The sequence below is a fragment of the Caretta caretta genome, chromosome 11, assembly GCF_965140235.1.
Source record: "Caretta caretta isolate rCarCar2 chromosome 11, rCarCar1.hap1, whole genome shotgun sequence".
In the NCBI taxonomy this organism is placed as follows: domain Eukaryota; kingdom Metazoa; phylum Chordata; order Testudines; family Cheloniidae; genus Caretta; species Caretta caretta.
This window is the reverse complement of record NC_134216.1, coordinates 7,342,887-7,366,866: the sequence shown is the minus strand read 5'-3', so window position 1 is coordinate 7,366,866 and position 23,980 is coordinate 7,342,887.

The following is a 23,980-nucleotide window of genomic DNA, read 5'->3' as shown; positions in this document are numbered from 1 at the left end:
TCACTACTGGCTAAAAGCTTTACCCTTTCTTTCTGGAGATGATGTCAAGCCATTGTCAGTATAAGTGAGAAGTGGAGATATATCAAAGCATCAAAGCTGTCTCTGACTCTCAACTGTCCTTGACCCAAAGAGAAACCTCATACCAACAGTACTAAAAATTGTGCACACACTTGATAATGCTGGTGGTTTAAAATGAAGCCCTGATGGTAAAAAACGTCCATCTCAGGAAAGCCATCTGGAACCCTTCTTGGATTGGATGGCCATTCAAAACTGAAAGTCTGGCAGCTCCAGTGAGGTACACTGAATGAAAAGGAAAGATTGGAAAGAAATGCATTAAGAAAGCTCACCAATTGCTATCACAATGCAGATTTTTTTCTCCAAAAAATAAAATAGGTATGGAAATCTCATCACCTGCAGCAGGGTGGACTGCTGCTTTAGCAAGGGGAGTCAATGAGACCACCAATACAGCTGAGAGGCCCATGCTGCTGCTCATATTGCAGTGAGCTAATTTATATTACGAGGGGCTGATCAAAAATTTCCTCCTAAACTGCATTCCCATGCTGCACCACTTACCCTTCCCAAGAGGGGAGACAATGGTGTATTATGGGAGTTGTAGTCCAATCAGAGGGCCTGGCCTCTAGAAGTGAATGGGAACATGATGGACTGAACTATAATTCCTAGGAATCACCATGGCAGACTAACAGTTTTCTGATTTTTCAGCTGAAATAGTTCAGGTTTTGATTTTTTGCCCCAAAATCAGAATTTTCAATGTTGGGGGTTGGAGGAAATTCCCATTTTTCAACCAGCCCTAGTCATTATTATGGTTGTCTCTTTTTCTCTCTCTCTGCACAATATTTGTCTTCATATCAAAAGCTCTTGAGACTCAAAGGTTGCAAATTTCATCAGGGCAAAAATATAGCAGAGTCATGGAGACAAGCACTGTTTTCAGAACCTTGGAGATCTGCAGGTGCTAATTACACTTTACTTAATGCACACGAAGGAGCCTAAAAAGCCATTAACATATGCAGAGCTTCATCTTCATATACAATCTTCTCTGAAAGGAAACAATGAGCCAAGCGGGGATGGTAAAAGGCCTCCTGGGATCAAATCTTTGATGGTTTATTGATTTCATTTGATGATTTTTAGAGTCATTAAAGTAACCTTTCTTTTGTCATTCAGTCGTAGGGAGTACATTGAACATTATGATCATGTAGGTCACTGAACATTTTACAGAGGTTTATTCAAACAAATGGAGCAATGTTTCCCTCCTAACTGACTGGCGAGATGAGGGTATCAGAGGAGAGGAAAGATTGTTAAAGTGAAACAAAGCACCGTTTGCTTTGGAATGAGCTCCTCTTGAAAAACACAGGAGTCAATTACTTAGATTTCATATTTCCTTCTTTGCCAAAGTCCTTGTCTAATATAAAGGCTAACAGTAAACACCACTGTTCATTTCTACACTACGGGTAGGGGGAAAGACTCATCTTCCTGAGGCAAATTGCTGCGTTAAAATGGCATTCAGCATAAAACATTCACCAAAGAGATTATTCTGGGAAAATGAGAGAGAGTAAAATCAGAAAAGGCATCTTTCTCCTGGGAGGAACTGAATGATGAAGAGCACTGAGTGAAGCCGAAACAGCTGCTGAATTATGACCCTTTCAAAAAAAAGCCTGATGGGATCACATCTGGATGCAGAATATTGCTCTTGCTTCCCCCACACCCCATCCCATGAAGCAGCAAAACACATACTTTGAAGCTTGTTAATAAAGCATGTTGTTATCGACGAAGGAGATGACATCATGCAAGCCAGTTGAAAGGATTTCTCCGTTCACTTTGCCGTACTTGGCAGCAAACCTGCTACAATCGCTGTAGATTTACACCTAGAAGGCTTTGCTGTTATATTGCCGCACGATGCCAACAACAGGAACTTTTCATTGCACTCTGGTGCAATTTTCTCAACAATTCCGCTCATACTTTCTGATTATAGCTTCTTGGTTTGTTGCTTTTTTAAATCAGAGTAAGACGTTACACCAATGCCACTCTGCCTGCCTCTGAACATACACCAGGGGCATGCTGTGTTCTCTGAATTATTTTTCGCGAATGTAACTATGATTTTGCAGTCTGACATGTGTTGTCGTCTTCAGTTGCCTTAACCCCACCCCCTCCTGCCCACACACATTTTATGGCACGCTGAATGGAGCCTATATAACTCACTAGTTAGTGTTTATTACAGGTCCCTCCCTGCAGTCTACAGAGGAGAGCAGCCTGTTACAAGCCCTAGTGTTTAGCATCTTTTACTTTGAACTCTGGAAGTCCCTAGGTCAATCTCTGGTGTATTATCTGTCACATGCATTTCTTACTCACTGCAGTAGTGTAACGGGTTGACTTGTTTGTTTGTTTTTTGTGTTTTTGGCTGAAAATGTCTTTTGGATCAAAATTTAAATGTTCATTTTGGTAGAAATTTTCCTGTTTTTCAAAAACTGAAGACTTCTAGTTTTCACTTTCATTCTTTTCATTGAAAAAAAAAAGAATTTTGGGAGGGGATTAATTTTTAATTATTTTTAAAAATATTAAGAACTAGACACTTTTTGACTAGTGACTTAGGCTTGCAGACAAATTAGAAATTTTGAAATGGGTTTTGTTTGGAAGTATCCAATGCACATATTTCTTTTGAAAAATTTCACAATTTTCCTGATTTTTTAAAAAACCTAAGCGGCGATTGATTTTTTAAAACCAGTTTTTCAATAAGCAAAGACATTAAATAAGTATTTTAATATTTTTGTAAAAATTGTGGGAAAACAGGCATATCATTTTGAAGGTATGATTTTTTTTAAAATGTAGTTAATTTCTTGTGAATTTTTCTTTTCGAAAAAGGCTAATTTTTGACTCCAAAAACCACTCTTCCTTCAAAAAATTTCAACCATCTCTATTAATAATGTTCTTGGTGCTTGACTCAGCTTGTTATGTGTTTGGTACAAATGAGCCTGATTCAACAGAAAGAAAAGGAGTACTTCTGGCACCTTAGAGACTAACCAATTTATTTGAGCATGAGCTTTCATGAGCTACAGCTCACTTCATCAGATGCATACCGTGGAAACTGCAGCAGACTTTATATATACACAGAGAATATGAAACAATACCTCCTCCCACCCCACTGTCCTGCTGGTAATAGCTTATCTAAAGTGATCATCAGGTGGGCCATTTCCAGCACAAATCCAGGTTTTCTCACCCTCCACCCCCCCACACAAATTCACTCTCCTGCTGGTGCTAGCCCATCCAAAGTGACAACTCTTTACATAATCAAGTTGGGCTATTTCCTGCACAAATCCAGGTTTTCTCACATCCCCCCCCCCCCCCCCCCAAATACACACAAACTCACTCTCCTGCTGGTAATAACTCATCTAAACTGACCACTCTCCAAGTTTAAATCCAAGTTAAACCAGAACATCTGGGGGGGGGGGGGTAGGAAAAAACAAGAGGAAACAGGCTACCTTGCATAATGACTTAGCCACTCCCAGTCTCTATTTAAGCCTAAATTAATAGTATCCAATTTGCAAATGAATTCCAATTCAGCAGTTTCTCGCTGGAGTCTGGATTTGAAATTTTTTTGTTTTAAGATAGCGACCTTCATGTCTGTGATTGCGTGACCAGAGAGATTGAAGTGTTCTCCGACTGGTTTATGAATGTTAGAATTCTTGACATCTGATTTGTGTCCATTTATTCTTTTACGTAGAGACTGTCCAGTTTGACCAATGTACATGGCAGAGGGGCATTGCTGGCACATGATGGCATATATCACATTGGTGGATGTGCAGGTGAACGAGCCTCTGATAGTGTGGCTGATGTTATTAGGCCCTGTGATGGTGTCCCCTGAATAGATATGTGGGCACAATTGGCAACGGGCTTTGTTGCAAGGATAAGTTCCTGGGTTAGTGGTTCTGTTGTGTGGTATGTGGTTGTTGGTGAGGGGCTGTCTGTAGGCAAGGACTGGCCTGTCTCCCAAGACTTGTGAGAGTGTAGGGTCATCCTTTAGGATAGGTTGTAGATCCTTAATAATGCGTTGGAGGGGTTTTAGTTGGGGGCTGAAGGTGACCGCTAGTGGCGTTCTGTTATTTTCTTTGTTAGGCCTGTCCTGTAGTAGGTAACTTCTGGGAACTCTTCTGGCTCTATCAATCTGTTTCTTTACTTCTGCAGGTGGGTATTGTAGTTGTAAGAAAGCTTGACAGAGATCTTGTAGGTGTTTGTCTCTGTCTGAGGGGTTGGAGCAAATGCGGTTGTATCGCAGAGCTTGGCTGTAGACGATGGATCGTGTGGTGTGGTCTGGGTGAAAGCTGGAGGCATGCAGGTAGGAATAGCGGTCAGTAGGTTTCCGGTATAGGGTGGTGTTTATGTGGCCATTGTTTATTAGCACTGTAGTGTCCAGGAAGTGGATCTCTTGTGTGGACTGGACCAGGCTGAGGTTGGTGGTGGGATGGAAATTGTTGAAATCATGGTGGAATTCCTCAAGGGCTTCTTTTCCATGGGTCCAGATGATGAAGATGTCATCAATATAGCGCAAGTAGAGTAGGGGCTTTAGGGGACGAGAGCTGAGGAAGCGTTGTTCTAAATCAGCCATAAAAATGTTGGCATACTGTGGGGCCATGCGGGTACCCATAGCAATGCCGCTGATCTGAAGGTATACATTGTCCCCAAATGTGAAATAGTTATGGGTAAGGACAGAGTCACAAAGTTCAGCCACCAGGTTAGCCGTGACATTATCGGGGATAGTGTTCTTGACGGCTTGTAGTCCATCTTTGTGTGGAATGTTGGTGTAGAGGGCTTCTACATCCATAGTAGCCAGGATGGTGTTATCAGGAAGATCACCGATGGATTGAAGTTTCCTCAGGAAGTCAGTGGTGTCTCGAAGGTAGCTGGGAGTGCTGGTAGCGTAGGGCCTGAGGAGGGAGTCTACATAGCCAGACAATCCTGCTGTCAGGGTGCCAATGCCTGAGATGATGGGGCGCCCAGGATTTCCAGGTTTATGGATCTTGGGTAGTAGATAGAATTTCCCAGGTCGGGGTTCCAGGGGTGTGTCTGTGCGGATTTGATCTTGTGCTTTTTCAGGAAGTTTCTTGAGCAAATGCTGTAGTTGCTTTTGGTAACTCTCAGTGGGATCATAGGGTAATGGCTTGTAGAAACTCGTGTTGGAGAGCTGCCGAGCAGCCTCTTGTTCATATTCCGACCTATTCATGATGACAACAGCACCTCCTTTGTCAGCCTTTTTGATTATGATGTCAGAGTTGTTTCTGAGGCTGTGGATGGCATTGCGTTCCGCATGGCTGAGGTTATGGGGCAAGTGATGCTGCTTTTCCACAATTTCAGCCCGTGCACGTCGGCGGAAGCACTCTATGTAGAAGTCCAGTCTGCTGTTTCGACCTTCAGGAGGAGTCCACCTAGAATCCCTCTTTCTGTAGTGTTGGCAGGGAGACCTCTGTGGATTAGTATGTTGTTCAGAGGTATTTTGGAAATATTCCTTGAGTCGGAGACGTCGAAAATAGGATTCTAGGTCATCACAGAACTGTATCATGTTCGTGGGGGTGGAGGGGCAGAAGGAGAGGCCCCGAGATAGAACAGCTGCTTCTGCTGGGCTGAGAGTATAGTTGGATAGGTTAACAATATTGCTAGGTGGGTTGAGGGAACCATTGCTGTGGCCCCTTGTAGCATGTAGTAGTTTAGAAAGTTTAGTGTCCTTTTTCTTTTGTAGAGAAGCAAAGTGTGCGTTGTAAATGGCTTGTCTAGTTTTAGTAAAATCCAGCCACGAGGAAGTTTGTGTGGAAGGTTGGTTTTTTATGAGAGTATCTATTTTTGAGAGCTCATTCTTAATCTTTCCCTGTTTGCTGTAGCGGATGTTGATCAGGTGATTCCGCAGTTTCTTTGAGAGCGTGTGGCACAAGCTGTCAGCATAGTCTGTGTGGTATGTAGATTGTAATGGACAATTCAACAGAGTCAATCTCACTCTCCTTTTCCCTCCCCCAACTTTGGAGAAGTTAAGAAATGGATTCAAACTTCTCTGATTGTATTTGCCCGTACAAAGGCCTGATCCATAGCTCTGGATCCGATTTCCCCAAATCTGGGGAAGTTGGGTTCCAGATTAGAATTTTATAATTCCAGAAATTGGAAAATCTCATATGAGTTTCTATAAAATCCATGTGTATCTCTACCTTGCACGAGCCTGCCGCACACTAACTATCCATGTGGACCCTGCTTTGGCACACAAACAGTTCTGCGGTGTGCTTTAATGTATTCCTGTTTCAAAGTGTACTATGGAACTTTCTGTGCACAGCAGCAGGGCCAAATGGAGAGTTAAATATATAGCAGGCTAGTATGGGATAGATTTGTGCCCCAGATTGTCATGGACTAAGCGTTTATATAGCCATGCCTTCAATGAAAATTCTCTCTGCTGGTGGCAGGACTTTCTGTGTTTACCCTGTATGTCACAGCAGCTGTACCTGAAACTGGAATCTGTACGTAGTTGATCTCCCAAGAGGTTAAAAATGAGGAGTAGATTTTTCAAGAGATCCTGATCCATAAGAAGTGATCTACTAAGTGAACACACACACACACACACACATCCCTTAGCCACAAATCATGCTCCTATTGCCTCAATAACTCACCTGTAAGAAATAACGTTTTTAACACTCTTCTGGTTCTCTGTCATTCTGACACCCAGCACCCTGCGGTTTTAAGTGGAGGTGTTGGCAATTGACATGCCACTTACTCTGAGCTTAATCGTTTTATGGTACAAGGGACCTGTCACTTGTTGGTACAGCTGGGAAATTGCTGGTAGCTTGACAGAGATTACTTTTGTTTTACTTCGCTTTATGTTCCTTGCTTAGCCATCCCTATTCCCTCATTTTCCTTCAGGGAGGGGTTCTCTGTGATGAAATGGTTGGTGTGATCACTCGATCATGGGGCTACCACGACAGCACTAAGCTACCCAGCAGAGAAAGTGGGTGGTGGCTGGTATCTCAAAATGTTTTCAAATGAGGAAGAGTGTTCGCCTCTGAATTTGAACCTCTGAAACACTACAAACATTTCTGATAACTTTAAATTATTCTAGTCTATCTAGGAATAGGAAATAATGGGATAAAAGATTTGTTCTTGAAGGGACAGTTCTGTGAACCACAACAAAGTTGTTTTACACTGCCTGTTTAAAAAAATACCATCCATTTTTGTTGTAAAGAGGTGACACTGGAGTAATGGATAAAAAGGTCTCTTCTCAGATAATTTCAATCCAGTTTCTTTGGCTGGGGATGATATAACAGATTAAAATCCTAAAACACTGTTGTAGAAGTGGTAATCTCTTGCTCAGCTGTTCAGTAGACATTGTCTAAAGACGTGCAGCTGGGAGCCAATTTTGAATTACTACAGTGGCTGGAATAAATACCTTAATACTACAGGAATGGTGCTTAAGAATCCACCAGGTGTGTTACAGAACTTTTCATGGATTTATAGATCCCAAGAGCGGAAGAGAACACTGTGTTCATCTACTCTGACTGCCTGGACAACACTGACCATAGAACTTCCCCAAAATAATTCCTCTTTGAACTACACCATATTTTAGAACAAATCCAAGCTTGATTTAAAAATGGTCACTAATGGAGAATCTACCATGACCCTTAGCAATAGTTTCCGTGGTTAATTACCCTCACTGTTAAAAAATTATGACTTATTTTCAGTCTGAATTTGTCTCGTTTCACCTTCCAGCCACTGGATTTCGTTATACCTTTGTCTGCTAGCCTGAAGAGCCACACCCAAGTCCCAGTTCTGGCCCCACTGTGATGCACAAAACTCCTGCTGTACTCCTGTAGGTGCCTAAACTCACTCAGTGCCTACATTTTCAGAGTAAAAGTTCCTTCAGCACCTATATTTGTGCCTTTGAGCATGCACATTGCTGCCTCTCTGTAGGCACTACAATGCCTTTCTCCTACCTAAGTCCCAGAGCGATTTACAAACTGGCAAAGCCAGGCATTCAGCTGCCTTTGTCACATGCAGCACCGGATCTGGTAGGTGTGTTCAGAGGTGGCCTACCAGATCGGGGCCCATTCAAAAACCAGCCAGAAAAGGCAGAGGTGGTGGTAATGGCAGTGGCCATCTTACCATTTTTAGCCCAGTGGTTAAAACACTTCCCTAAGATGGGGGAAACCAAGTTCAATCCCTTCCTGCCACCCCACCAGAGGAGAAGAAAGGATTTGAAGAGAAGTGCACTGAGCTATGGGATATTCTGATGTGGGGTTCTCTTAATCTCTCCTAGTGAAAGCTGTCCCAAATAATGAAAGACTGGTTGGAGCGCAGGGACTAGATCCAAGGTCTCCCACCTCCCAAGTGGTGCCCTAACCACTATTTGGCAGAGTCATTCTCTTACTCCCTTTCTTTCTCTGGCCCAATGACTGGTCCATTGTGGATAAATGCTTAAATAGTCCTGGGGCCAGAGAAAGGGAGAGAAGAAGATAATGCCTCTGTAGAGAACGAGGCTCTGACCCCAAACTCTCTTCGCAGCAGGGGAAAAATGACTTCTTTATGGTTGTAACACAATTAAAAAAGATTATAATACTTGTTTAGAGGACAGTGAACAGCAGGAGGTCATGAAAATTTGTATCCTACCAGACAACAGCTTTAGAAATACAGATGGTATTTTAGACAGAAAAAATCAGAAATTTTATACTACAAATCCCCATTCAATGAACTCTCTTTTCCTCAAGGGAAAATCCTGCTGTAATGATCTAAGATGTAAAAGCCGCAATGGAAATTAAATGTTTTGTTTTTTTTGCTACACTAACAAAACATTCAGTGCTAGTAACAGTGCCTCAGACTACTGCAAAATATTCCATGACGCTACCTGTGGGTTTAGCTTTGTTACAATTTGCTGCCGAAAACAAGCCTTCATTCATGAGTGGAGGCTCTGGATTAACATTCATTTATTTGTAAAGGCTTCTTTTTCCAGAAAACAATATATCAAATAGAATAAATGGAAGAAAAGATTAGAACTCGCTCTACAGTGAAGGTCTAATTTATTAGCAGAAATTTATAGATATACGAGTAGCAAATAAGAACAGGACAGAAAATGATAAAAAGCTAAAAGATAAATCACAATCTGTTAATCAGACTGTATGGCTGTGTGCTGGTTTGCAGTCTATGAGCCATGCATTTAATCCATATTTATAAACATAGATTGACCATATCTGAATTGTGCTGCTTAGGCTGGTAAATATAAGGGATCAGATTTAGCCCAGTTGTAAACACCCTTGATGAACACCCCAGTGGAGCTTACACCATCGGACTAAAGAGGAATTTTGTTTCAAAAGTAAATATCTTCTTGAATGTAAAGGGACATGTATAACTGAGATGATAAAGCAAGCATAAGGGGCATTAGCAATCAGGTAACAGCCACAGCCAAGGCAGAAACATAAGAACATAAAAATGGCCCTACTGGGTCAGACCAAAGGTCTATCTAACCCAGTATCCTGTCTTCCAACAGTGGCCAGTGGCCAGTGCCCCAGAGGGAATGAACAGAACAGGTAATGATCAAGTGATCCATCCCCTGTTGCCCATTCCCAGCTTCTGGCAAACAGAGGTCAGGGACACCATCCCTCCCCATCCTGGCTAATAGCTATTGATGGACATATCCTCCGTGAATTTATCTAGTTCTTTTTTGAAACCTGTTGTGGTCTTGGCTTTCATAACATCCTCTGGCAAGGAGTTCCACAGGTTTGACTGTGTGTTGTGTGAAGAAATACTTCCTTTTATTTGTTTTAAACCTGCTGCCTATTAATTTCATTTGGTGACCCCTAGTTCCTGTGTATTGTGAAGCACCTCACCAAAGCACTGTTTCGTAAGTGGAGAGGCTAGAGTACAAGATACAGTGCTGGTGTAAGACACATATGTCTATTAAGACTGTGGGCCAGATCCTGGTTCACGATAAGGTTCCTTTGTGTCACTATGGCCACACAAAGCGATCTTAAATCTGGCTTAAGTGGGCAGCTGTGGGGCAATTCTCACCCAACACAGATCTGGTGTAAGGACGCATGTTGGGGGTGCAGTGATGGTGGAATTTCAAGGTCAAGGAATCCATAACAACACCGTGGCAGCTCCTCTTATCACCTGCACCCTAAACTTCCAATGTACAGTTGAATTCATCCCCCCCCTGCTGGCTTTGGCCAAGTGTTTCAGAATTAAATGGCTGCAAAGCAGGCTCTGTGACATATAATTATAATTAAAGGTGAATCCTAAGCGTGGTCTGTGTGTTTTCTGAGGAATAACTAGGCTGATTAGAGATTTCATGCACAGACAGGACTCCATGGGAGCTCTAAATTAATATCTGCTGCGAGAAAGATAACATTATGGGATGAATATCGCAGTGGAAGGATAACGAAATAGGTTAGTGTTTAACTGCTAATTATTGTAAAACATAAGTGGCACCATTCCCCTAACAGAAGTACAAAACAACAGAGTTTGATGGAAAACATTTTGATGCAGCACAGTTCCAGTGTGCTCGTTTTCATTAGCAGTGGTCCCAAGTGCTTTCTTATAGCTCATCATTTTCTCATCTGCAGCACTTATCACCCCTCCCCAGCTTTGAATTATTAGTCGGCACTTCAGATGGGCATCAACATTACCAGCTTTATCAAGCATGACATCTCCTCGGAGTCTCTAATATTCCTTACAGATGGTGTTTCTCAACATGAACTACTTTGTCAAACATGACACTTACTCACAAGGTTGTAGACGTGGATTACCGGCTATCTCCCTCTGTACGTGATTATCTAGTATCTGGCGATGACTCAAAAGCTCTGTGCCATTTTTACACAGTCACACACAACAACGTTCTTGGTCTCGTTCAACTGAATATCTCCCAGCTACATTTCCTGACCTGAATTTCAGTGCTGCCACAGAACTCCAGTGATTCTTTTTCTTTTCTTTGAAAAAGCCTCCAAACTCCATAGAATTTCTACTTCCAAAGAGAAGGTTTGGTCTCAGTTTTAAACCACTAGATAGGGACTCAGAAGTGCTAGGTCCAGTTCCTAGATCTGCCACAGGCTTCCTGTGTTACCTTAAGCAAGTCACATCATCTCTCTGTGACTCAGTTTCCCGCCTGTAAAATGGGAATGATAATAGTACTTCCTTTTCCCACCTTTTTTCAGTTGTCTATTTAGATTATTGAGATCCTTAGGTCAGGGACTGTCTCTTGCTATGTGCGCGTACAGCACCTTGCACAACAGGGGCCTGATATTGGTTGGTGCCTCTAGGATGCGAGAGGTGCTACTGTTGTTGCCCCGGATTTGACAGGTGTCTGAGCCCCAGATTTTGATCAAGCTAATTGCAACCATATTATGTGCATTCAGCCACCATGAATTAATAAAATTAATACAATGGTTTCTGCTAATGAGAATGGGAGGAGGGGAGAAAAAGAATCAACAATTTCAGACAGAAAGAAAATAAGTGGATGGGAACCTTGAGTTTTGGGTGCCTTTGATATAGAAGCTTATTGTGACTAAGATTATTAGGAATGTTTGCTAATAAGTAGTTTACTGATGTTAGGAGGAGTGATGATCCAGTAGCGGTCACTGTGATCTATGTGTTTTGTAAAAGTTAGTTATAAAAAGCACTAAATAAGAGAGTGTACTTTGGAGCAGTACTCTGAAGCTACTCTGAGAGAGGTTTTTCCTGACACCTTATTCCCCAGTGGGGAAGCAACCAGCCATGGCTAAACTGCCGCCAGGGCCATCCTTAGGATTTATGGGGTCTTATGCAGTATAATTTAACTGGTGCCCCTATGCCCAATGGCAGCCCGGGCTCACATGTGTATTTTAGATAAGGGTGGTCTTTTGAAGGATTTATTTAAAAAACTATATGTCTGAAGATCCAAGCATTTAAGGCTAAAGATTAATACTGAGATGGTGCATCTAAAAATCTATGCAAGGATTTTTTTATAGATGTGATTTTATAATCTTCAGCAACACACAAATGAAATATTTTTAAAGCAAATTTTAAACTAAGGTCCTGTAGACTAACATGTTCTGAGTAAATATTACAGTAATGCATAACTGTTTTTGTCAGTAAATTCAGAAACTGACAGTATATACCTGGGGGTTGGCAAATGCCTGTTAAATGGCTTCATTACCACTTGAATGGCTCTTTAATAGATTCAATGTTGTGCTAATCGGTCTGGCAGGCTGGAAGGCTTTTTCACTTTTAAGTACTAGATCCCCTCCAGAGGAAGACTCACCAGGCAGCTGTGGTGGGAGCCTGCAGGAAGGGTCAGAACAGGGATAGGAAGAGGCAGAAGTGAGGACACTAAGACCCAGGGGTGCCCCAAATTTTCTGGTGCCCTATGCAGCCACATATGCTGCATATGCCTAAGGACAGCCTTGACTGCCACAATGTACTCAGTATCATCCCAGATTTTAAGTAAATATTGGAGATGTCCTAAACCTATTGCTTGTGTCTTTGTGTGCTTAAATCTAATAAACTGTAGTTTTAGATAAGAGCACGCTTTTGTATTAATCTTTCATCAGCTGGAGTGCTGTGTTCCCATTGATTTATTCCTGACATCGCCTGGAATTAAACAGTTAAGTTACCACTGCTGTGGGATCTGAAAACCCTGGTTAACACCATGATACAATGGATAAAGACCATTATTTTTGCTAACTTGTTGAGCTGATTGGGAATTTTCCATTGGCAATTCTCTTGCTTGAAAATTCACGTTTTTGCAAAACTCAACTTTTCTGCAGGGAAAGGTCAGTTTTCCATCAAAAAATTGTCCGCCGGCTCCCTGACCTGCCCAGGCCGCTGCGGGAAAGGCTACACTGCAGTGGCACAGTGAAAACACTGCAGCTATGCCCCTCTAATGCCTTAGTGTAGACGCTTCCTACATTGATGGAAGGGGCTTTTCCGTCACTGTCGTGAATCCACCTGGCTGAGGGCTGGTCACTTGGTCGAGGGAAGAATTCAGTGTCTACAAAGGTTGACCTAATTACACCACAGAGGGCATAAAATTTTTCACAGCCCTGAGCAACATAGCTAGGTGGATCTTATTTTTAGGTGTAGAACAGGCCCCAGGCTCTGGGTATCTTGAAGAGCCTTGGAAATTTTCCAAGATGGTCAAAGCAAAGTGCTGTTTTGGCTTTTTCAAAATGAAATTTCATAATTCCTGTTCTGTGGGAAATTTTTGATTTTTTTGGTTCCATTTCCGAACTTTTTTTTTTTTTAATTCAGAATTTCTCAGAGGATCCAGGTCAACTCTACTATTTTAATGTTTCCTTAGTCCTTGCTGGCATGTGACAATACGAAGAATGACAGAGTTGCTTTCTTCCGACACTGACAGGAATTTTTGTAAGAATAAGGAATACAGTGTTCCTTAACAGGTTTCAGAGGGTAGACATGTTAGTCTGTGTCAGCAAAAACAATGATGAGTCCTTGTGGCACCTTAGAAACTATCAAATTTATTTGTCCATAAGCTTTCGTGGGCTAAAACCCACTTCATCAGATACTTCCTTAAAGTTACTCTGACTAAATCTTCCTCACCTAGCGCTTCTGCCTGACAGCTTCCCTGGCTTTACTCTGCCTAGCTTCCTTCCACAGATTTATTCTCATACTTTTCATGGTTAAGGGAGCTAGTTCTCCTTTAGTTCAAGTGTTCAAGCCCCATGTTTCTGGTGATGAAAGTCTTCGGTTCAGTCCCTACTGACATCCTAGTATCACTGTGTGTGTTTGGTTGGCCATTGTTCATTACAGAATATCACTCCACATGGGAATTAAACTGTGGTGGACCTCTGATGCTCTGGATGAACTTGTCTACTAGAGAGGCTGCTGCCAAATATGATTGTTTCACTGTAACCTTGTCCTCCCCTTTATGTCTCATCCTGTGTTTAGACGTCGGGGAAACGTTTTATTCCATTCAGGTGCAGTACATAGCAAAATGGAACCCCAGTCCCTGCCCTGGATGCTACCACATTACAAATAATTAATAAAAGCAATTAAATGAAGAGGGACACTGTAATACATAGGTCTGGTGTTTGTGATCATGCTTCCCTCTAATGGTGGGTCCAATTGATTACCCTCTCCCCAACAAAAGACCCTTTTCTGTAGCCCGTGGGAGTATGAGGCCTATATTTTGGTTGCTGAAGATTCTGGCTTTGATTGCTGTTGATGACCAGGATGTCTGTATGTGTAGTTGTAGCCAGGTTTCATTGCACTTTTAAAAACATCAAGAGAACCCTTGTAAGAAAAGTTTTGTTATTTTACAGATCAGTAAAGTCAGGCATAGAGAGGTTAAGACCAATTTCATGTGGACAAATCATCACATTATCTTTAGTGGCGTTACTCCTGGTTTACACAACTTTCACTAAGAATGAAATATTTTTTTTAACAAATTCACCTCTGGTTTTAGGTGCATCCATTTTGAGGTACCCAACCTGAGCACCCACAACTCCAGTTTTGGTTCAAGTGTTTTGATCAGGGTGACACAGCAAATCAGTGCTAGTCAGGAGTAGAACCCAGGAGTCCCAACCCTCTATCATCTCATCCATCATCTGTTCAGTGTCTGATCATGTTATAAGCAGTTCCTGCAGTGAGATGGAAAAGATGGAAGTTCTGACAGAAGAACAGTCAGTTACATCTTTGCCAGTGCAATTGTGTATACATTTAGTGAGGCTTGGAGCCAGATGGTAAAGGAAGAACCTGAGAATAAATAAAATAAACAAACTCTGTCACTCTATCACTTTGGCACTAATAATTTAATCTCAATACTTTGAGAGAGGATTTTTAATAATTTCATAAATTAAATTAGTCATTTAACTACAATTTTCTATGCTCATAATAACTCTATGGCATGGGGAGTTGGGATTTCCCAATGCTTATTGTTCATTCATCCTTCATCTGCAGCAAGTGGTATCAAATTCCAAGTCCTTGCACTGGCGATTGTTATCCTATTGTAGCTCCCATCTCATCACTTCCTGATGGCAGGTGAACACAGTGATGATAATAATTTTATTTATTCATTTATTTATTCCCAGACATTTCCACTATGTGCTAGGCACTGTATAAGCATCAAAGAAACAAAGGTTCCTCTCCTCCCTGCCCAAAGAATTCACAAACTAAAAGAGAACAAAGCAGACGGACAGATGAAGGTTATCAAACAAGTAGAGTGTGGTCAGGGTGGTGATTGGCCAATATTGACAGTACGTTTTCTAATACAGCTTCGTTTTCTCTTAAGATATCACGACTATCCTTGGTTACCCATGGATCTTGCCATTATGGGTGGACTAGTTTCATGCAGGTATCATGGTAGAAGCGGGTCTTCAGGAGAAATTTGCATGAGGAGGTGGTAGTAGCTTTGTGGACAATTCATATTTAGTGTGCGGCATGGCGGAGGCCACTGAGATGGTTGTTGAAGAAGATGGATAAACAGAAGGTCGGGGCTAGTGTCATTGGTAGAAGGGATTGGTCAGAGGACAATGCAGACTACACTTGGGAGGGAAGAACACAGTCAGTAATTGGTCCCTTTATTATTTTAGGCTGGGATTTTGAAAGGCAGAACTTACTGACTGTCTATGGAAGTTGGCCATCTCGGTTTCTTAAGTTCCTTTGAAATTCCCACAAATACACTCAATAAAGTGGTGCAGTTGCCAAGTTCAAATGACTGTAAATAGTTCTCTCTCTCCTATTCAAACATTAATTCCATCAGGTTTGAAACTAATTAGACACGCCTGAGTCGTCTTATATTTCTTATATATCAATCATAGTTAATAATAGCCATTTAAAACCAGGGTCGTCTCACTGCAAGTAGAATACAATGTCAGATCTCTCAGAGCGCAAAATTCCCCACGCTCATGAAAAATAAAAACCAGCTCAGAACAAACAGATTGATATCTGGCTCTGAAAACACATCTGACCAGCTCTACTGTTTGCTTGCTAGGAGAGATTAAAAGACAAGAAATATAAAAACCTGGCCAATTCTTCCCCTCGTGCTCTGTAACTGAACGGTTTTTCATGTAATGCATGCAGCAAACATTCTATGCAATGTGTACTTTTTGCTATTCCAAAGCAATATATAATATTACCCTTAAAAGATGAAGTAGGACCTGAAAACAAGCAGGTCATTTTGGGTACTGAGGTTTTATTTATCAAACTGCTGCTGTTTCAGACCTTGAAAGACATGATGATCTTTTATCACAGGACTGCCAGATTAAATGTGTATTCTTCAAAAATTCCCTTACCACTGGATCTTCTGTGATAGGGTATACCAACCACACACTGAGCCAGTAAGGGTTAATGAACTGCTGGGGGCCCACTCAGGCCCTCCGAATTAGACATGCACTCACTGTCAGCTAATGAAGGTGTTACAATGTCTGGAGTAGCTCACCTCTGTGAGTGCCTGTCTCAGGGCAAACTGTCAAAAAAACAAGGGCAGACACCCCAACCTGGTGGTATGTTTTATGATTAGATTTCACCCCATCAGTAACAAATGTGAGCTCCTGGATCACTCCACCATTCTTACCATGGAGTCACAGACAATCCCCTTAGACTCTCCAACTTATCTTGCCACCCAGACAAACTGAACTTTCTGATAATGACAGGTTTCAGAGTAACAGCCGTGTTAGTCTGTATTCGCAAAAAGAAAAGGAGTACTTGTGGCACCTTAGAGACTAACCAATTTATTTGAGCATGAGCTTTCGTGAGCTACAGCTCACTTCATCGGAGCTGTAGCTCACGAAAGCTCATGCTCAAATAAATTGGTTAGTCTCTAAGGTGCCACAAGTACTCCTTTTCTTTTTCTGATAATGGTCACTTAAACCAAAAATCACATCACATCAGGTTTCTCCAAGTCCCAAGAGACGAGTCACTTACCACAAATCAATTGGTATTCTGGAGCTACACCAAAGACAACGCTGGCAGCCAGTTCTGTAGTAAACTAACTAAAGATTTATTAGCTAAGAAAAGAAATGAAAGTTATTGAAAGGTTAAAGCAGATAAAATACCTGTACAGGTAAGTCACAGTCTATAATTCCAAATGGTAACAGAGATGATTTACTCTGCCAGTTTCCTAAAAGTCTCTCAGGGCTATCCAAAATAACTCTAAGGATCTGCATCTTCTCATTCAGTTATTTTGCCCTGTTAGAATCCAAACAGTCCAGAAATGAAGGCTTTTTCCTTGAATCTATATTTATAGCTTCTTCTGATAGAACATAAGTTGAAAGTGTCTCTCCCCATCTGGGATTTTCCTTTGATGCTGATGGGTGAGGAAGTCATTTTGAGTCTCTGACCTCAGGTCATCACCACAATGGCCATTTGCTTTGGAATTAGCACCTTTTCTGATAAAGTCCTTCATTAGCATTCCTCAAGGCTTCTTTGATGTCTGATGAGTTATTTAGTTACAGGGGTATATGCAGTTTAAGTGTTTACTATTACATTACAACAGAGAAGTCAAAACAACAAGTACAATTTCACTACTTCTACAACGTTTAAACACCCAAAACACTAATCAGTTTGATCTATACTAATATACAAGTAACCTGACTGAATACACTCTAGCATGACTTGGTTACTTAGCATCACAGAAGGGGTGTTTAAAAGGGGAGAAGGACAGCCTGATTGCTAACTGACCAGGAGGAAAAAGGATCTCTTACTCCTTGAGGGAAAGGACCTGTCCAGGGTCTCTACAGAGGCTTCAGAGTGTCAGAGGGAAGTAGGTGTGCTCCAGGATTCCTGAGTTTGTTTGGGGACTATTTTTCTTTGTGTGTTTATAAATGGGTTGTTGGCCCATGCTAGGCTGCCTGGGAGAAGCAATGATTGTTGCAGGAAAACCCTGCCCAGTAGGGGTGTGGGGAACTGCCTCAAAAAACTGTGGATTTCTTCAACCCTACTTGAGCCTACCCTGAGGTTGGTCTGGGACGCTGATGAGCATGTGTTCAAACCTTCATTTTAAGTTAAACTGGTGTCTGTGTGGTGATGGTGAGTCATTGTCCCTTCTTATCTATGACCTTTAAATACCACTGTATATTCTCTCCATTTCTCTTCACTCACCATGAACTCACTGCACTTATATATCCCTGCCCTATGTGCTGAAAAATGTTGAACAAATATTTAGTCCCCAGGTAACTTCCTAGCAAAATCTCACTAGGATTTATGGCCCTCATTATAGATTGATTTTCCAATCTGGCCTATTATAATGGGAATTCCATGTATGAAACTTTTGCAGGACGAGTTCTAAATATTGACCCCAATAACTGACAACTAACTCATTGTTTTTATGGGATTATTGGTTTGCAATCTTTTTAAAAAAATTATTCAGTTTTTAAAAATCTTTGCAGAAAGGAAAGTGTCTTTGAAGGCGTGTGCATAGCACCTGGGAGCTTCTGGGTAATCCAGAAACAATCATTAGAGCAGGATGAAAAGGGGATTATTTTTCACAACAATTGTAATAAAATATTTCCTCTGTCTTCATTGAAAATTTCAATATTTTATCATATTTGAGAAGCTCTAATAATATTAAGAATTAGTATCAATAATCGTGTTTCATGATTTATCTATTATTGATTGTTACTGGTTTTGGCCCCTTTAGGCTTCCTCCCTTGGACATTGCTTGAAGAATGGCACATTATGGTCTAAAATAACACTGTATTCTCTGACATAATGATTCCCTGGTTTCAAATATCCTGGGTCAAATTCCACTGGGATCCTGGAAATTGTTTGGCTGTGAGCTGACTCTGGCCTGTGTCGTACGTGGTGAGTAGAGTCTAGATTAGATTATTACAGACATTGATTTAGCAATGCAATCTTCAAAGGTAAAAACTCAATGTTCATAAAAAGCCTGACGTGATCTCCTCCTGAAAGGACTTACGGAGACCTGGCCATTTTCATCTGCTGCCATGACCTGTGCGATTAACTCATTGACTGTCTCAGATTTTCTGCAGAGCTAGATGATGACAGAGAGACCTGTTGTGGTTGCTTTAATAAAGAGCAGTTAATCTTTTATTTTAATTTCTTTTAGTGAGTTTGCTCTATCTTTTTACTGTGTTACACCACATGGTTGCCTTTTAAGAGAGAAGGAACAGCCGCTGTAGGGGAGTGTGTGCACAGGAATTATCCTTGTTACTTCTGGAGGGATTTCTGGATGAAGTTGAGGAGCTGCTAACAGCAATCTCTCATTTAAAATCAGCTGCTCTGCCAACCAATAGGATTGTGCCTGCTGACCCAGCCCCTTGGAAGGTGCTGGAACTATACAGGATGCTGCTGCTGGATACCTCACTGCAGCAATAGGAGTCTCAATTCTAACATAAAGGAGGTGGGAATGGCTTTCTGGGCAAAAACAGTTGTCTTCCCTGAGGCCAGTACAAGTTACTCTAGAAGCAGCCAAGCTGAGATGGAAAGTTTGGGCTGGAATTTGTTACATTATTAGTCAATTGATAAATAAAGCCAAACCCTAGCTAGAGGCAGTATCTTAACCCTACAGACCATGTGTTGGCTGTTTTACAGTAGGGTAGGAAAGCCACTAGCACATAGAAAGTTCTTCCATATTGTCTATTATTGAATCTCTTGTGCCTTGCTCTGAAGCAGCTGTTACTGGCCACTGTTCAAGAGAGGATACTGGACTTGATAAACTACTGCTCTGATCTGATGTGGCAATTCCTACATCCCCCTGAGACTGGCTCAAAGCAGGGTACTGTAAATCATTATTAAATGTAACAGAGAAGGTATGTCTTAACCAGGGACAAAGTTTGTTTACTCGGGAGCAATTCCCTATCACTGGCTAGTTCACAGACATGTTTGTTAGTTTCATGCTTAGTTGTTTATGAAATTCACTCACTTACTCAATCCCAATTTTGGCTTTTTTATGTGTGGTTAAATTGCATGTGACATCTTATTGAGGACTGGATACATGCTCAGATGCTATTCTGCATTGTTAGGATATAGATATTCAGGCCTGTCTGCAAAGGCCTGTACTTTAAGAATTTAGGTGTATTCTTATCGCTTGGCTAGTGATAGAGGTATAAAAGAAAGAATCAAAATCACTGTCTGCTGGTGTAAGGGCCTTCTCTTACTGTGACAGTCTGAGGACCTGTTCTTAGGCTAAGGCCTTTGGCTAAGCAGCAGAGGCAGCCATAAGCTGGGAAGCGACCGATCACATCCTCACATTCCAAACTAGTCACACTGAAATAAGGTGCTATTCGGCTGTTAGGAATACAATCCTGTCCTGATAGTTCCTATCACCTCCAGAGAAAGGGAAGTGCCTAGAAAATGTAAAAGGAAACTTAGTTTGATAGCATCCTGTCTGGCAAGAACTCACTTATCAATAGCTGGGATGTGAAATCCTCGCTTCTGTGTTGTCTTGTCATTATAGTTCCCACTTTGCTATTGTTTGTCTGTATAATCTCTGTCTGGTTCTGTGATTGTTCCTGTCTGCTGTATAATTAATTTTGCTGGGTGTAAACTAATTGAGGTGGTGGGATATAATTGGTTACATAATCATGTTACAATATGTTAGGATTGGTTAGTTAAATTTCAGGAAAATGATTGGTTAAGGTATAGCTAAGCAGAACTCAAGTTTTACTATATAATCTGTAGTCAATGAGGAAGTGACTGGGTGTGGGTGGGGGTGGGCATGTGGGTGTGTGAGATGGGAACAGGGAATGGGGGTAAGAAAATTGGAATCATGTTTTGCTAAAAGGGGAAATGGGAACAGGGAATGGGAGTAAGGAAGTTGGAATCATGTTTGGCTAAGGGCAGGAATGGGAACAGGGACACAGGTGTAAGGCTCTGTGGTGTCAGAGCTGGGAAGGAGGATACTAAGGAAGGAAACTGGAATCATGCTTGCTGGAAGTTCACCCCAATAAACATCGAATTGTTTGCACCTTTGGACTTTGGGTATTGTTGCTCTCTGTTCATGCGAGAAGGACCAGGGAAGTAAGTAGGTGAAGGAATAAGCCCCCTAACATGCATCTGTCTCTGATTTCTGTTTTCAAGAAGCTCATTCGTATTGTCTCCAGTTCAGAGTAGCAACACGTGGCTGCTTATTATTGGCAATAATAATACTTAACACTTGTATGGCATTTTTCATCTCTGTTGGGCCATTCAAACAACAGAAACAGGGCAAATCTTGATCAATTTACTCACAAGTGCTTCAAAAAGGAGAGGCTATTTTTCCTCAGGGATTACTAGCATGAAAAAGGCAAGCAAGATTTAGCCCAGATATAGGCCCTAATTCTTGAAAGCAATAATTTAATGTTCTCCTGAGTAGGGATAAATTTAGGCTTATGTCTAGATCCTTCTCTGAGCGGAGTCTGAATGTTGTGATGAGGACTGATTGAGAAGTTTCTGTTGACCCTGTTTTTCAATGGAAAAACGGGTTTGGGGCTAAATTAATCATTTGTGGAAGGTGTCTGCTTTCTGCAGAAAACTGCGGTTTGGGCCTAAACTGAAAACTTCTAGCTTTTGGCTGAATTTTTGGTTTTCATTTTTTTTTTTAATGACAATTCATGGTTTTCCCAAGGAAAATTTTATCACTCTCCAACCAGCTGGTGTTCAGATGTCCTCACTTTCTGTGGGCTCCAACACTGAGTTCTGTATGAGGAGCAAAATAACCAACAACTTCTTCCCTTAAAATACATACCCTGCTCTAGTCTAGAGTAATCACTCAAAACACTACAATATTGCTATAGTCAGATGTACTGTCTTACAGTAAGATGCTGTTTCTTAGAAAAGGGTTATTTATTCCCTAGGAATAAATACAGTGGTGACTGAACTTGTGGGAAGGGGGAAAAAATCTTGCTACTGCTAAAACAGATTAAAAACTTCTGGTTTCGCTTCTAATTATTCATTTTTTCATTAAGATGAAAAACTGTTTCAAAAGCACAAACTGCCATTCAGCTTCAATTGTTGCTGTCCCCAAAAGATCTTCTTTATGTCTAAAAAGGAATGCAACAAAAAGCAGTATATCTAATAAAATGTCTTGTAAATTGAATTTTTCAGTGTAGACGTAACTTTACAAATCCCCTTGAAGTGAACGTGAAAATCCAGACCCCCTTGGACCTGCCCATACTTTTATGGTGTCTCAAATTGGGCGACCAAAAATGAAAGCTCCCAAAGTCACTAGTCACTTTTAAAAAATCTTGGCCTCTAGATACAGTCATGTACTGGGCAATTTTGGGTTCAATGGATGTTTGTTAAATCACTTATATAAGCTAGATGAAAATTGTGCTTTTTCAAATTGCATTTGTCAACTTTTGATTATATGTTACGGGTTTATATAAAGAACAAAAATATTCTTGGAAATGTCAGTGCTTGTTAACAATGTCTCTGTACATAGCTTCAACTTTGGTAGCCCTTGCTAGCTTTTGTATCATGAAGCAATTAATAATATATCATGCCGTATTTCCTATGGCTAGTGGCTAAATTTGCAATGTGGTAGGTGGTTTTTCATACACTGTTACAATTAACAAAAAGAAAAGGAGTACTTGTGGCACCTTAGAAACTAACCAATTTATTTGAGCATGAGCTTTCGTGAGCTACAGGTCACTTCATCGGATGCATACTGTAGAAACTGCAGAAGACATTATATATACACAGAGACCATGAAACAATACCTCCTTCCACCCCACTCTCCTGCTGGTAATAGCTTATCTAAAGTGATCATCAAGTTGGGCCATTTCCAGCACAAATCCAGGTTTTCTCACCCTCCGCCCCCCCCCCCCCCCACAAACTCACTCCCAGCACTCCCAGCTACCTTCGAGACACCACTGACTTCCTGAGGAAACTACAATCCATCGGTGATCTTCCTGATAACACCATCCTGGCCACTATGGATGTAGAAGCCCTCTACACCAACATTCCACACAAAGATGGACTACAAGCCGTCAAGAACACTATCCCCGATAATGTCACAGCTAACCTGGTGGCTGAACTTTGTGACTCTGTCCTTACCCATAACTATTTTACATTTGGGGACAATGTATACCTTCAGATCAGTGGCACTGCTATGGGTACCCGCATGGCCCCACAGTATGCCAACATTTTTATGGCTGACTTAGAACAACACTTCCTCAGCTCTCGTCCCCTAACACCCCTACTCTACTTGCGCTATATTGATGACATCTTCATCATCTGGACCCATGGAAAAGAAGCCCTTGAGGAATTCCACCATGATTTCAACAATTTCCATCCCACCATCAACCTCAGCCTGGTCCAGTCCACACAAGAGATCCACTTCCTGGACACTACAGTGCTAATAAACAATGGTCACATAAACACCACCCTATACCGGAAACCTACTGACCGCTATTCCTACCTACATGCCTCCAGCTTTCACCCTGACCACACCACACGATCCATCGTCTACAGCCAAGCTCTGCGATACAACTGCATTTGCTTCAACCCCTCAGACAGAGACAAACACCTACAAGATCTCTATCAAGCATTCTTACAACCTGCGGAAGTGAAGAAACAGATTGATAGAGCCAGAAGAGTTCCCAGAAGTCACCTACTACAGGACAGGCCTAACAAAGAAAATAACAGAACGCCACTAGCCGTCACCTTCAGCCCCCAACTAAAACCCCTCCAACGCATTATTAAGGATCTACAACCTATCCTGAAGGATGACCCAACGCTCTCACAAATCTTGGGACACAGGCCAGTCCTTGCCTACAGACAGCCCCCCAACCTGAAGCAAATACTTACCAACAACCACATACCACACAACAGAACCACTAACCCAGGAACCTATCCTTGCAACAAAGCCCGTTGCCAACTGTGCCCACATATCTATTCAGGGGACACCATCACAGGGCCTAATCACATCAGCCACACTATCAGAGGCTCGTTCACCTGCACATCCACCAATGTGATATATGCCATCATGTGCCAGCAATGCCCCTCTGCCATGTACATTGGTCAAACTGGACAATCTCTACGTAAAAGAATAAATGGACACAAATCAGATGTCAAG